Source organism: Corvus kubaryi, unplaced genomic scaffold, assembly GCF_017639235.1.
Source record: "Corvus kubaryi isolate FWS band 111438036 unplaced genomic scaffold, C.kubaryi_AGA036_p1.0 37266, whole genome shotgun sequence".
Classification (NCBI taxonomy): Eukaryota; Metazoa; Chordata; class Aves; order Passeriformes; family Corvidae; genus Corvus; species Corvus kubaryi.
In genome coordinates, this window is record NW_024581081.1 from 7,543,469 (window position 1) to 7,559,815 (window position 16,347).

Genomic DNA, 16,347 nt, shown 5'->3' on the forward strand with positions numbered 1-16,347 from the left:
TGAGAAAAACAAAGTATTTCAATTATTTTTTTCTAGTTTAAGAACACTGTTTCTAAGCCAAACTGTATCAAATGCAAAGTAAGAGAGAACCTTAGTTTACCTTACTAAATCTAAAAGTACTGTAAATTCCAGCTGCCCTAGAGACAAAGTTAGTTGAAATGCATTCAGCTGTCATATAATCCACACTCTTCCTCCTGCTTAGACAAAGCTACCAACTGCCAAATGTTATCTAATAATTAGCATATGTAAAGCAAAAGGGCTGGACTATACCCTCAGTTTATCTGTACTTAGAAAATAGTTTTGACTTAAACCTGCAGCCCACTCCAACCTTCAAAATTCTTAAAAGAAGGCTTGCCAAAGAGAAAAAACCAGGCAAAAAAAAAACCCCAAAGAAATCAATTTACAAGTGTATTCTAAATTCCAAAATTATGCAGGAAGAAATTTCTAAACATTCTCTTCTTAAAAAAAAAAAAAAAAAGTAATCCCACTTTAGGGAAAGATAAAAATAGAGCCAAAAATCAAAGTCACATTCTTTCTTTCTGGTTTCTGAACAGGATAAGCAATAACATCCATCCCTAAGTAAGGGAAATTAAGTAAATGTCTGTGGATGGTGATTTGGAGCCAACTGAAAAATAAAAAAAAGCAAAGTAGAAATAGTCTATCTAATCTGTCAGTCACCTAAACATAATTAGCTGTTATCATCATTAACAATAACAAAGATGACTTTTCTATAATCTCCAAGAGGCAAATGACAAAAGGAAGGATGTCACATACAGAAATGTCTCAACTTCTCTTTTCTTCTAAGGAGTTAGTGTATATGCTTAACAAACCGTACATGAACTGGAAATATGTGTTCCCATCCCCCTTAGAAATAACCACTTCAAAAAATGTTTACAAATTTAGTTTATATTTTTGAGAAAACTTTGCTGCTGCAGTTGACTTTGATCTTCAGCATTTGATGGCATATAGCCCCACCCTTCCTGAAGCTGTTCAAAGCAGTTAACATCCCTGGTCTTAAATATGACCAAAAAACCTCAAGAAATTTCAGGAAAAAAAATTTTCTTTTTATTTATTTTTAAAGTATGATTTCTTCCCATCTATTTCACTTTCCCATACTTGCAGTAAGATAAAACAGAAAACCTGTTATACAAGCAGACACTAGATGAAGTGGAGGACCTGGGAAAAGTTTGTATTCCTCCTTCCCTCTCTTCACAGGCTGCCATACAAGAGAGAGTAGACACTCCATTCACAGGGAAGAATTTGACAAGGCAGCAAACCAGGTTACTAGGCTAAATGACAGGAGTGAGATGGCAAAACAAAAGAAAAAAATTGCAAAAAAAAAAAAGCCCTAACAGCTAAGAACTACAAAGTATTTGAATGATACTCACAGCAAATGAATAGCTTTTTAGAGGACCATAAAAGATAATTAGAGTACTTGTGAGGTTTCTATTTTTGAAACTAGATGCTTCCTCGCCTCTTGCCCCCTCCTCCTCCCTCAACTCTGCAAACAGACAGGGCTCAGAGTGTTTTGGGTTAATAACCAGACCAGGTCAGCCTGCAAGAGATTATTTTAAGCTGTCTGCATTTTTTAGATAGGAGTGGATGTGACAGGCTACCCAAGAGAAGATCAAATATAGCAAGAGGTCATCTGTATCATATTATCAATATTTTAAGACTCAAATTTACTGAATTTGAGTACAATTTTTACTGAATTTGACTCAAATTTACTGAGTTTGATTATTGAATACAAAAATTTAGACCTTGGATAGACAGGATAGAAAATATTACAGCATAGTAAGTTTCACAATATTCAAAGCTCTCATAGATTTTTTTAGACCATCAGTTTTGACCATGAAAAATGCTTCTAAAACCTCATTAAATCTTTTCCCCTCCTGATTAACTGAGCCTGAAAAATATTCTGATGTCTATTGCCCTGCTACCTAAGGTCACTAACCAAGGAATGAACGACCTGAGCATTTTCTCGACAACTTGATTAAGAAAGAGCTGCAGGTGACCTTGACTTAGTCTTTTAATTAATGAAATTTATCAATACGTTCAAGCTTTTTTCCTGCTTGCAAAACATACATCAATTTCTTCCCATTTCCTATGTTCTCAGAATCACAGTCTTTGAGATTGGAAGGGACCACTGGAGATTTTCCACCCCAACTCCCCTGCTCAGACTGGTTCAGATAGATTAGCTGCTCATGGCTATGTCCAGTCGGGTTTTAAATATCTTCAAAGATGGAGAATCCACAACCTCTCCTGTGAGATGGTTCCAGACCCCAACCATCCTCATAGTAGAAGCCTTTTCTCGTGTTCAGATGGAATTCTGTGTATTTCAAATTACACTCATGGCCTCTTGTCCTCTCACTGGGCACCAATGAAAAGAGCCTGGCTCCATCCACTTTTCACCCTCCCTTCAAGAATTTATACACTGATGAGATCCTCCTGAGCCTTCTCTAGGCCAAATAGTTCCAGCTCACTGAGCATCTCACTGTATGAAAAATGCTCCAATCCCTTAACCTTCTTTGTGACCTACACTGGATGCTCTCCAATATGTCCTTATCTCTCTTGTACTGGGAAACCCAGAACTGCACACAGCTTTCCAGGTGTGGCCTTGCCAGTGCTGCCACAAGGACACTTTGCTGGCTCATGCTCAGCTTGCTGTCCTCCCAAATCTCCAGGTCTTTTTCTGCAGTGCTCTTTGCAGGTGGCTGACCTCCAGTACATGCTGGTTCTTGGGGTCATTTCTCCTCAGCTGCAGGAACTGGCATTGTCCTTTTTTAAACTAGGAATGTTGTCGTCTGCCCAATCTTCATCTTGTTGAGGTCCCTCTGGACGGCACCCCAACAACCTGGGATATCAAACACTCCTCCTGGTTTTGTATCATCAGGAAACTTGCTGAGGGTGTGCTTAGTCCCAGAAACAGGGTCACTGAACAAACACATTGGACAGTGTTGAACCTAGTATTGGTCCCTATGGTATACCACTGGCGAGCCACTGGAGCTAGTGCTGCTGATCACAACCCTCTAAGCCTGGCAGCTGAGCCATCTTTCAGTCTATCTCACTGTTCATCTATCAAGGCCATCTCCTTTCATCCACCAAGCCAGCCATTTCATCATAGAAGGGTATCAGATGGGTTAAGCAGGACTTACCACGCCTAAATTCATGCTCACTACTCCCAGTCACATTCTTGTCCTCCATGTATCTGGAAATACCTTCCAGGATCACTTGCTCTATCACCTTCACAGGGACAAGCAAGGTTTCTTTATCTGTACTTCCCCAGACTCTCCTTGGACACAGATTTTTTTCCAGTCCTCAGGAACCTCTCCACATGACCTTTTGAAGAAAATCAAGAGTGCCCTCACACTGACATCAGTCAGCTCCATCAGTATTCATGGGTGCATTCTATCAAGTCCCATGGACTGCTTTATGCACAGTTTGTTTAAATATCCCTTAATTTATTCACCCTCCACTGAGGGTAAGTCTTCCTTGCTCCACACTGTCTGGGATTCTGGAAGGGCGGTCTTACCAGTGAGGGCTGAAGTGAAAACTGTGTTGAACACTTCAGGCTTTTCGGGATCTGTTGTCACCAGATCCCCTACCCCACTATCAGTGGGCTCACGTTTTCCCTAGCATTCCTTCTACTCCTTATGTACTTCCAACAGGCTTTTTGTTACCCTTCACATTCTTCACCAGCTTTAATTCCAGAATGGTTTAGCTCTCCCTGAACCATTTTCAAATTCTTGAACTTTTTTGATTTCTCATTTAGCCATGTTGTTCCATGCTCTGTTTCTCCAATTTTCTGAGAAGTCTCTCCTTCACAAATGCATAACTCTTTTTTCCAAGTTTCTCACTCATCCTGCACAGTTGCAGCACTAACCAGAAACAAACTCATAGGATATTTTTGACCCATTCTGCAGTTTGTCTTCAAAAGTATTTGCATTAATTCTTAATTATTTCAAATATTTTATAGAAGTCTTTTTCTGCATGAGCCAGAAACAAAGGATTTCAATTAAGATAATTTACTGTAATCCTTTACTTTGTATAAAACAATAATACACAAATCATTTTACTGAAATAAATTAGGTTACATTAATTAAGGAATCAGGATGGAATGCATCCTTTAACCCCTCCCTCCCAACAACTTTCTTTCAATTCTTTTTGTTTGATTATTAAGGCATTTGTTGTTCTTACATCTGTTTAGTAAACACCAGTGGCACATCAGCCTCTTCCTCAAAGAGAAAATACGTCCTACTTTTGCTGAGGGCTAGGGAAAGAAAGTTGAATACTAGCTTCTCCCATATTTTTTTTAATTAGCTGCCTCTTTTTCTTCTAAGACTTATCACTCTACAGTTCTTGATCCTAACTATCCTACCCAACCTGCCAACACTCCCTCTTTTTTCCCTCCTATTCCCTCTCCAAAACAGCTACCCCAAAATGCACATTAGTAAGCTCTTCCATTTTATTAACACGCATGCTATTTTACTTTGACTTCTATTTTGGAGGACCTCACTAATGCTTTCACAAGTAGTCAACTTGTGCTTCTTACTGTTATCTCTTTATTATTTAGAGTGATATAGCGTTTGAAGAGGTGAGTGAGTCCTACTTCTTTCCAAGCTCCAGTAAGCTAAATAGAAAGATCCAAATAAATCAATAAATCTTTCCAGAACTACAGGCTTGGTGTAGCACAGTGAAGAGAAACATAACATAGCACAGATATTTTTTTGGCTCCCTGCCTTTAGGAACCAAAATAGCTTCTTCCAGATCTCTTTTAACATCTGCTATGCATTGGCCAACTGTACAGCCAAAAGATAAAGCAAATGCAATACTAGAAGTGGTTAGCACACAATTCTAGACTAGAAGTACTAGTGTAAAGTTCTCTTTTACTACAGTAGCATTATTCAAATGAAGATATTATTGACAACACATAATGCAAAATATGCTACAATATTGTCCTCTCAGTCTATTTCCAAAACAAAACACATTGTTTATAAGAAAAGTAGTAGATAAGATTTTCAGAGATATGTTCTACGCTGCCATTAATAAAGCAGAGCTTCATCAGGCTCAGTAACACAGGAGTGTGGTGATCTTATTTTGTATTACAGAACTGACCATTTATTGAAAAAATGGAGTCTCAGGTGAGAAGGGGAAAAAGACTATTAACCTGATGTGAGCAAAGGGAGCCACTTAAAATCTGATAAACAGCAACACATCTATTGAGCATCCACCTAGTTTAACTGCTGTAGCACACAGAGGGCTGAGGGGCTCAGGTGGCTGGAGAGAAGGTTCAATTTTTCTCCTGCATGAAAGCACATGGCAAACATGGCAAGGAGGATCAATTATTCAGGCTCCTAAATCTATGGTTCTTTGAATATATTGACAAAAAGTAGTTATCTTACTTCTTACAAATCTCTGAACGCATAATCAATTTGAGATATATTTTAATTCTTGTTTCAGACTTCTTTTTCCTCCTTGAAACAATATGTAGTTGGAAATGAAAGTTAAAAGTTTTACTGGTGTCAGAAATATGATAGAGACAGAAAACTACTATACTGAATGTCCTTAGATGACAGACTGTGTTCAGCCAACACGAAGTATTTCTAAGCCTGAGCCATACCCTAGAACTAAAACCAATCCAGTTGAACTAGATCAATGAGTTTGTAGAGATAGGAGGCATAGAATGATAACGGCAACTCCTGATTCCTGGTGCAGAAAACATGTAGATGTCATGATTTTTGGTGACTGGAGGCTCGGGATTGTCTACAAGCAGCTAAATTAGCACTTACAAAGGACATTCTTTCATCCCACTATGCTAGTGTCTATTTCTGGTCATAGTAGCTCTTCTCGAGAAGACAACCAAGCTAAGAATTTCCAAATCACCAAAACCATGATTTTATTTTTGGTTTATCTGATGCATTAAGGAACACAATAGTCCTTCTGTATAGTAACAGCTGTATAATATTGATTGTACCATACACTTTAATATTAATGAGAGGCAATCTGCAAAGTTACAGATTTCAAAAAAAAGGCTGAACTTCCTCTGAAGACAGGTTTTGTTCAGCCTGAAGAAGAGAAGGCTCTGGGGACACCTTATAGCAGCCTTCCAGTATCCAAAGGGGACAACAAGAGTGCCAGAGAGGGACTTTTACAAGGGCATGCAATGATAGAACAAGGGGGAATGGCTTCAAACTGAAAGAGAGCAGGTTTTGGTAGGATATTAGGAAGAAATTCTTTACTGTGAGGATGGTCAAACACTGGAACAGGCTGCCCTGAGAAGTTGTGAAAGACCAGGTTGAAGGGAGCTAGTGGAAGGTGTCCTGCCCATAATGGGGAGATTGGAATGAGATTATCTTAAAGGTCCCTTCCAGCCCAAACCATTCTATGATTCTGTTATTCACTTGTATGCTGAGCCATCTAAATGATTCTCTTAGGGGTTTTTTAGGGTGCTTTAGGTATCTCAAGGAAATACAGTCTGTGAGGTGTCAAACATTAAGGAAGACAGCAGCACAGCTGCCTTTTTATTTAAAAGGTAGGGCAGTACTACAAGCATAGTAAAAACATATTTGCCACCAGTTAGAAATTTACCTTTGGCTAGAAGAGTTCACAAAGGATGTCAACTTGAGCCACTCTTTTTCTGATATCAACAAAATGGAGATACCTGCAAGTCAAATAAGAAAGGTTCATTGGTTTTGGTTTTAGGTGAACATGTCCCGTTATGGTATTAAGGGATAAGTAAAAAAAAAAACCCAAAACTTAAATAAACATTTGTGTAAAATGAAAATCTACTAATTTCTACATGCAAATAAATTATCAAGAACAACTCGCTAGCTTTAAAATTCAGCATAGTGCCATATGTATATGTTGCAACAGAGAAGTTAAAGGTGTTATCTATGGAAGCTCCTGGCAATAACTGGAAAAAAAGCGTTGCTAGGGCAAAAGGTCATGAGACAGTACGTGCTGAACCAACAGACTGTTTCATTACGGCTCTGCTTCAAAGGTCATGATAAAGGGTCCACAGCTATTCTTAGAACTGTATTGTAAAAAGCAAGTAGCTTAATAATATCTTCAATTACAAGAATGAGAAAAAGTCATGAAGTTCCATAAAATGTTTTGAGAGAAAAGAGTAGGGAGTTGATCCAAAAAGTTTAGATACATGCTCTGAGATTCTGTGGGATGACTTACAGTGAAGAAAGTATCTAACACCACAAAATTTACATGTGACAATTTTACATTTGCTTCTGAATGAAGGTAAATAAAAGCATATGTAAAATAAAAATATTTTAGCTAGGTCTATCTGATCAACATTAGAGAGAGATAAATCATAAAACTGTCATGTACCAATAAGGCAATTTGGCTATTTTATATCTGAGCTAACAAAGTTTCAAAAGGCATTCCATGATCTCAGATAGTAAAATTTAGCTTGAAAATACACAATATTATATTCATACTGAAAGAAAGGAAAAAGAACACACACACACAGCAGGAACAGATGTTATTTCCTGTACTAAATCACCACCATAGGGATAAATATAATTCTAATAGGTATTTTACAGAATAGTGCATACAATGGAAAAGAACACAAAGCCTGAAAATCCTACGTCAGCTGCATATCTAGGTATTATGGACACCGGCAGATGGGATGCAGGACAGTTTACTACTATCCTCCTTCTAGGTCTAGTCAAAAATAGGCAATCACTTTAGTCTACTTTTACCAGTATGCTCACAGTTGCATAAAAACCCCAACTCCTGGTGTAGTTACAACCTAAAACTTGAGCAAACACATTCACCAGTGCAGTTTTCATGGGAGAGCTAAAAAAAGCCCTAAATTCTATCAGTAGTAGTGTGGACCAGTATCATTAGATAACTAATCTGTTTGCCAGCAGAAGACACAATTAAAAACCCCCAGGATATTAAACAGAAATTTCTCATTCCTAACCTAAAAATGACATCTGATGAAGACAAATTTCACACATAAAGCTCACTCCAGTAAAATCTGAAACTAAAGCATAGTAAGTACTAAAAGTCAAAAGTAAAAACACGAGAAGAAAGCAACTGCATAAATGAAAGCCAATTTTTTTTAGAATGGCTATGGAATCTGGTCCATTTTCCAAAAGAAACTGCTTCCAGTTTCTATAAATAAGTTTATGAGAATATTATCATTATTAACATTGTCCTTCTCACAAAAAAAAAAGTAATCATATATTCAGATCACTGGAAGAGCAAGCGTCAAAATATCTGTCTCAAAGACAATTTTTAGATTGTCTGCTTATGGGAGCAGAAAGTGGAATCAATTGATCCTCAGAGTAAAGTAGGATTTAGAGGATTATGTTGCTCTTTTGTGAGGCAGCCAAATGGGAAAACACTAGGCCTTGCCCACATACTAATTTTTTTCTTTAATCCAAAGTTCTTATACAGAACACCAAATCAGGAAAAGAATTTAAGAAATTTAGAATAAAAATAATGGTATATATTTCAAAAATAATTTATTATTTCACCAGCATTCGAAAGTTTTCTTCATAACATCTTGCCCATACATTCATGAAGGTCTACAAATGGAAAAAAAATCCCTCAGAATTTCAAGTAATGCTTTAAACTCACATAAAGTAACAAATTACAAAACAGAAATAATGGTGCCTATTTTCTTTCATGTGCTTCAAAACTTATTTGTAGTATTGGACATCATAACACTGCTGTGCATCACAGATCTGTTTGTCCTGGACGTCTCATGTTTAACTACTTATGGAGTCACCTCTGGGTTTCTTTATTCTCCAGGAAGTAACACATGGGTTTCATTTGCTGGTTTCTTAATCTTTATCTGAATGTCCACTGGAATTGAAAACTAATACCTTGTTTCTACAGGAATTGTCATTGAGGAAGTCAGTTTGGCCAAAGACAAGGCAAAGAAGAGTTCACATCGAAAGATACCTGAAATGCAGGTAGAAAGAATTCCTGCATAGCAAAGTCGATCCTTGTTAGTAGCCCTGTTTAGCTAAAAGTCAGACATTCGTAACTGCGGCCTGCCATATACTGCACGTCATTTTCAGCCACAAAAAAATTACTTTTCTGCATGAATATATGGTATTATTTATGTTCCAATCTTTTAATATTTTCTATTCCTATTTTGTTGTTGTGGGAAAAGCAGAAAGATAGAATAATATTAGTACAAGATCTCTCATTTTCCTTGGGCAAGTTTTCTTTCTCTACCCAAAAGTTTCGGCTATGCAGAAGAAATTGATTCCAGAAAGAATGGGCAAAGAAGCAGCATCCTCATCAGGAAAGCCTTGCTCCAAGCAGCTTCCTAGCGCACCAAAACACTGTACAGATGGTCACTGCAGAGATAAGCTCCACAGAAGTTCAGTATGTCCAGAATATCAGCCTGATGCAGTCAATCTACCTGGTAACTCTGAGGTACCCTGGATGCACTCGATTTACATTGTAGGAGATGTATTTTTGATGGCATATCCAAGGAAAAAAACAAATTCCACATAGGACCATGAAGGCTAGCTAATGCCTTGTCAAGTCATTTGCTCTAGATTGTGGGATACTATCGACATTTGTGCCTTCAACACTTTGTAGGAACCCAGAGTGCCGAGAATATTTCTCTGCCTGTTTTTAAGGGTTTTTACCCCCCTGGACACCACTGGTATAGCTTTAAACCTTGGAAAAAATTACCAACAGTCAGACAACAGCTAGAAAATACAGTGGTGTGAATTAAGTTATAGACTACTATGTAAGATTGTCACAGGGTGAAAATTTTAGAGGTTTTAGGCTTCTCCTTATAGTATATAGATAAGAGCAAAAAATACCAAAATGGAGGATTGCTGTTGTTCTCTAAACCTTCTTCCACTTCTCCTACCACTCCATATTTTGCAGTAAAAGTAGTTTGGAATGACTGGATAGAAAATTCTGCAGTTCCTAGTCGTGTTACTGAATAATTGGTAAGAAAGTAAAAATAATGTATGTTTTTAGTAACTATTGGTTAAAATGTTTTTAAAAAGGCTGTGTAAATTTTGATAATTGCTCTCACTCCTACTTTTCCTCCTTCCATGCTTTACCTGGGTCACGCTAGTGGCTCAGTTTCTCTGATAAGACTTAATAAACAACTATCTAGAAGCATTGAAACTACAGAAGACGTCTCACTTTATCTTTTAAGCGCCTTGCAAGGACTTTCAGCAAATCCTCTCCCATCAGGAGAGACTCGATTTATGGCACGATGAAGTGTCATACACCAAACTTCCAAGAAGAAACCTTACACTTTCCTCTACACCTAGACCAAGTCTCATTCATCCAGTAGCCCTTTCGGTAATACCCTGTCTTGAAAAAAGAATTAGAAAACTACAGAGAGAAAGCAAACAAGCAGACAAACAATTCTGGTCTAGAAGAACACAAACCCAAATACAGGCAGCAAGGGAATCATTCTTTTCTTCTGCCAGGACAAAGACAGGGCACATTCTCCTTTCACCAAGACATGCCAGAAGATACACCACTCTCAGCTGCCTTTTACAAACACACATGCACATACTGCAGCCTTATCTGCCAACCTAGGCTGAAACACCCAGACATTAGGATTTCTGTGTGAGGAACTGAACCCACCATGCAAGAAAAAACCCCATCATTTCTTTAACAGCTAACACTGCTATTAAAGCTTTTTGTATTTAAGTACCCCTTTTGAAACAAAAATGGAGTTCAGTATCTATTAAGTTAAATTCTTTACTTTCCTCTTGCCCATACTTACAATTGCCTATTCATGATATTCAAGTATTAGGAATCTTGAACTTAATATATTGAGCAAAAGAAATGACAAAAACTGCTACAATAAATTTCCATTTTCAAGTATGACTTAAGTACAAGAACTGCAGATAAAAGTGATACAATTAATAATAAGATTTTTCTCTACCTGCTCAATTTTATTGGCAAAGCTATTGTCAGTCCTATCATCTTATACACCCAAGGTTTCAAGAAAGCTACATTATTCCATAATGCTCAGGCAGAATTTAGAGTTAAATACCTAACCCACAATTCTTACTGGTGATAAAGCCTCTTGCTGGTGCTACAGAAGGTAAATGAAAATCAAGTAGCTATTCACAGAAATTAATTTTATAACACAGGCAAGAATAAGATCACCTGGTTCACATCAGAATAGTAGTTAATGTATTTCATATGTGAAGCAGAACTTTGAAAATATACACACTCTACAAGTACATTGGAAACCATTACTTCCATGAAAAATCCAACTATGACACTTGTCTAGCAAAGACAACTGTATTTCAAAGAGACAGATGGAAAACAGATGTGCAAAAGTGACTTGAACATCTATCTAAAAGTACAAGTATCGAAAGTGCTTGTTTATAAATAAAAGCCACACTGCACAAGCTCTTAGTTTTACTTTAAAGTGTAGTCTCTCTCTGATCTAGTTCTTACAGTGATGACAGGTTACACATAAGATTTGGGATCAAACCACAGCACTCCATGTCCTAGCTTCTGCTTTGATTTCAGCAACTAATGGGGGCATCTAGCACTTTACAGGGTCAAGACTGAAGTGATTACATGTATTTTGCCATGTATTTCCTCTCCAAGAACTAAACTCAATTTAACTCCGTATAACTTTACATATTCCCAACACAATAGACTGATCTCTGTAAAGGCCTTTTCCTTCCTTTCATACAGAAAATGTCCTGTAAATAGCTTATTTCCCACTCTCTAAGTGACTCCTTTTGTTTACAGGAAGGAAAGGGAACAGAAATCTTGCCATAAAATAGTGAGAGCTAAAAAGCTCTGTTTCACTTCCTACTGTGCAGGTGTTTCATACAAGAAATCTCTTTTAATTCTTCATTTCAGAGAGAAAACATGCTGCTTCTTTTTGAAATACAGACTGAGAAATAGAAAACAATAAGGTTAAGGAAGTAGCAGCATGCTTTACTGTGAAACAAAACAAAGATATACAATAACCATTGCTATAAAACTTGTGAAATCCCCAGCTTTGGACAACACAATTATTTCACACATTGACTTGTAAACAGGGTTTTCCTTCTAAATCCGTAAGTTCTTTCTTAATTTTTTGCAGCCCAGATAAAGGTGTAGAGATCAGTGTTCCAGGTACTTTTGTCAAAAAAAAAAAACAAACCAACAAAACAAACCACAAAAACCAAAAACAACAAAAAAGAAAAACTACCAAAACCCCCCCAAAAACAAAACTCCAAAATAACACAAACAACAACAATACCAAACTCCTCTCTTATTTGACAAGATCGTTGATTTTAATACCAATGTTGGCCACAATGCTACAATGTCTATTTAAAACCCAAAATGGAATTCCCCAGTAACAGATCTTTCTCAAACTCCCTATTCTAAACAAAAGCCACAAGGACAATGAAAAATAACTTGTGTTCATTCTGGATGTATGGCATCTCAGTTTGTACACTTGTTTTTGAGTTTCAGAAATACCAACATCCATCATAGTAAGAATTACATTCATCTCTAAGATCTGCAATTCTCTATTGCCCAGTGGCGTGTAGAAAATTCAACTTCTAAAAGAAGTCAAGCACATGAGGGCACTAATCCTCTTGTAGGCCACACATATCACTCAGTTCAAAAGGAAATTGAGAACTTTATCACATAATATCACAGCACACCTATCACGAATGCTGTCACAGTATAAAATTATATAAAATCTAAAAATATTATCACAAGGTTATATTTGCCTCTCTGTGGAAAGGATACCTTATTTGATCCAGGCTGGCTGAACCTCACCAGCTACAGGTCAGATTGCAGATCCTTCACCATCACAGTAAACACTGTTCCTAGTTCTACATACCAGTCTCAGCACAGGCAGCAAAGGAGGGATGCCTTCCCAGTGGATGCACTTCCAAACTGTTCTAGCTGAGTAGCACAGGGAACAACATTAATTTATCAGGGAGTGCGCTGCCCAAACACCCATTTCATATCTTAAAGCAACAGCAAGCCAGCTGGAAGGACTGGATGGACCCAAGACAGATTGAAGGTCATCAGATAAATCACCACTGTTCAATCAAAACACTTCCAGTGAAATGTGCAATTACTTGGAGTTTGTTAAAAGGAGCTTTCCATACTTTGTGATCAGTTACCTGGGAAAACAAATTACATCATTGCAGTGTGGATGCTTAAAGAAAGATTTGCTAATTAAGCACAATTAATTACACAGCAGCACTAATTTGAAAAGCAATATCCATTCATCTTTTGTTTGCTTAAGTCTCAGTCTGACTGCTGAGAAGAATTGTTTATAGAACCTGCAACTTTGGATGGTCCTTTCTCTGAGAAAGATAACAAAAAGCACTTGCTAAGAAACACATAAGGTGAAGAGTACATATACACTACTGACACACTCTCTAATATAAGTAGCAGCATAAATAGACCTATCCTTAGGCCATCAGAATTTTCTTACATACATTCAAATGTCACTATAGCATCATCCTGAATATGAAAAAAAAATCCACTAACCCTGCTCTGACCTGAAAGAGTTCTGCCACATTCAGAATATAACCCCAAGTAAAGAATATTCTTTATTATGAAAACAGAAAAGGTAAGCTTGAGATAGCTCTACCTTTTGAATTTGCTTTTCAGCTGGGAAAGGATCTGTGCTTTATATCAAAATGATTTTGTCAGAAATTAACAGAACACCCCATGATGCCTATCATTAAAATAGATATCTTTTTACCTGCAGTAAATCTGCAATTAATATGAAATGTAAGTATCTTTAATAAAAGGTATCACACAAAGAGCTCAATCTTTATCATTTATATTTTCAACATGACACTCCACACACATAATGTGAACACCGTCTTCATTCCCACCTTTATTTTTCTCCTATGAAACAATGTTCAGCTCCAGGCATTGCTTTCTCCCTTTGCAATAGCTCATTTTGACAACACAGCAAAAGCATGTAATAAGCAAGATCACAAAGAGAGCACGAAACAACATCATCTCTGGCACTACCAAATAACAGGTTTGGACCACAAATTATAGAAAATACAATAGATGAGAGGGATTAAATAGCATAGCTATTTTCAGGAGTAGCTCAACATTTAGTCCTCATAGTCTTTCCTTTTTTCTTGTTTTGTTTATTTTTAACTTTTTATTATGCCAGACTTCATCACAGAAGAGATAAAGAGCTTAAATGTGAGTAGTCTGGTATAACCACTGAGAAGTTGAGTACCACACCCCACAATGAAAGACAGGGGCTCTTAACTTCCCTCCATTTTCAGAGCAGAAAAGTAAGACATCTGCACTGCTTTTGATACCACCTGAACACAAAAAAATAAGAAACCTCATGAAAATAAGAATGCTGAAACTATTAACAGTAAAGGAGAATTATCAGCCTGGAACTGAAGTTACTAAATTAGGCAGAAATTATTGACTGCATCCACAGGAAAGCAAATTTTAAAAAATTCAACTGAATGATGAGGCAGTACCTGGCTATTTCAATTAAAGGTAAGTAGAACATGGCAACTGACTTAAGGCAACAGCTTAAAAATAGGAAAGATACAAAAATTACTCACAAGTCACGAAATGAGTGTAAAAAAACCCATAACTAAATCACAGTATTGTGAATGCTATTCATGGAAATAAGATGAATACTTTTTTATATTGTTCCCATAGGTCTGCTCAATATATTATTTATCTTTGACATTTGTCTGGGGTAGAAAAAATACTTTTTGTCATTTTTGAGTAGAAAGCAAGATATTAAGTACTATGGAAAAAAACCCAAAGCATTTCTTTATCAGGTCTGCTTTCATCAAGCATGAAAAGTAGGATGATTTTCAAACACAGTCAGAGAAAAGGAATTTTTTTTATCAATATATTCTCTCAAAAGCAAGAGTAGGGTTTTCTGAGTATCATTTGTAAATGCCTTAATGTTTGTGGGATATGCCTTTTGACAGCATTGCTTACTTTTTCAAACATACATATGAGCCACAATCATTTTAGAATGAGGTAATAAAAGAAGAGGGCTAAAGGATGAGCAAAAGCCTAATCATTTTAAGTTTTGGAGTGGCTGAGAGACACTTCTGGAAGTCATGCAGTTCAATCTTCTGCTCAGAGCAGGACTCTTATCAGCACTGGAAATGATGAGGCATGGCTTGGTCTTGCTGAGTCTTCAAGACCTCCAAAGATGTAAAATTCAGCTGCTTCTCCAGGCAGTCTGTTCCAGGCCTGTACAGGCCTCCTGGTAGCGTTCCTCCTCACATCTAACCCAAACACTCCATATCAGAGTTTGTGGCCGATCTCGCGACAGTGGAAAAAATTCACCTCCACCGTTTTTTGGAATGACCCTCAAGCGCCTCAAGTGACATAGGTCACTCAGTAGCTGCTACTTTGTCAGAGTGAGCAAGCCTAGTTCTGTCAGCTTCTCCTGGCAGCTTGTTTGCTCCAAACAAGGGCTTTCTACCCTTCTTGGTGCTCCCCAATTTCTCAACATTCCTCTTGAAATTAGGGAACAAAAATTAGATATTTAACATAAATCAAGATCTTTAACATTTCATCTGGCTCTCCTACTGAAATATCCAGTAACGTAAACAAACTAGTTTTCAGAACTTAGAAATTAATTTTTCATTCAATTATAGCCTCATAGTGCTTTCCATACACACTGAACTTACACATTTGATTGAAAATCCTAATCAAAATTCTGTAGTCCTCTTTCAACCTTAACTCTGAAACAACACTGAAAACATTGACAATGCCCAGAACTGCATTTGAATGTCTCCCATCTCCTTTAGAACATCAAAGGCAAAAATAGCATAATTGGTGATCAAACTCATTCCAAGAATAAGAGTCTCATAATTTACTACCATTGCTTTTTATAGTCAACACTCATTACCGGGCGTAATAGTAGAGTGAAATAGGCCAGATTAAACACACAGAATGCAAAACAAAGAGGAATATACAAGGCAAATAAACAACAGAAGAGAAAGAACTAATGGAGATCCTTTCAAGCAATACCAAGACTTGAGCTACATACCTGAGCTGGTATGTACACTACAACATACTGTAACAAGAACATGATCCCTCTTATGTCAAGAGAGACTAATTTGGAAGCAGACCAAACTTTCAGCATCCCAAAGAAAATTAATCCATACCCATAGATGAACAGGATTTGGTGACAGATTTTTGGGTACATGTTTATTCTGATTTCACAAAAGTCAAAGAAAGTTTGCCACAGAAAAAAATCATTTGGCTTCACCCATTAAGTGACCTGGAAAGAATACCTTTTTTGAAGGCTGTAATACCAGATGTTTCTGGATATGGTAGCTGCCTTATATTAAAAAAATTTGAAGCCCATTAAAGTGTAAATTTTGTATAACAGCTTTGATT

The 16,347-nt window shown here is 37.1% G+C and overlaps 1 protein-coding gene across 6 annotated transcripts in view; it reads right to left on the bottom strand.

The window, feature by feature from the left end:
- Positions 1 to 16,347, bottom strand: part of SIPA1L2 (signal induced proliferation associated 1 like 2) — a 126,543-nt gene that overhangs the window by 92,321 nt on the left and 17,875 nt on the right. For all 6 annotated transcript variants that reach the window (XM_042025250.1, XM_042025249.1, XM_042025246.1 and 3 more), the window contains exon 2: positions 6,589 to 6,661. The gene's annotated coding sequence lies outside the window, so the exon portion shown is untranslated. The remainder of the gene's footprint in view (positions 1 to 6,588; positions 6,662 to 16,347) is intronic.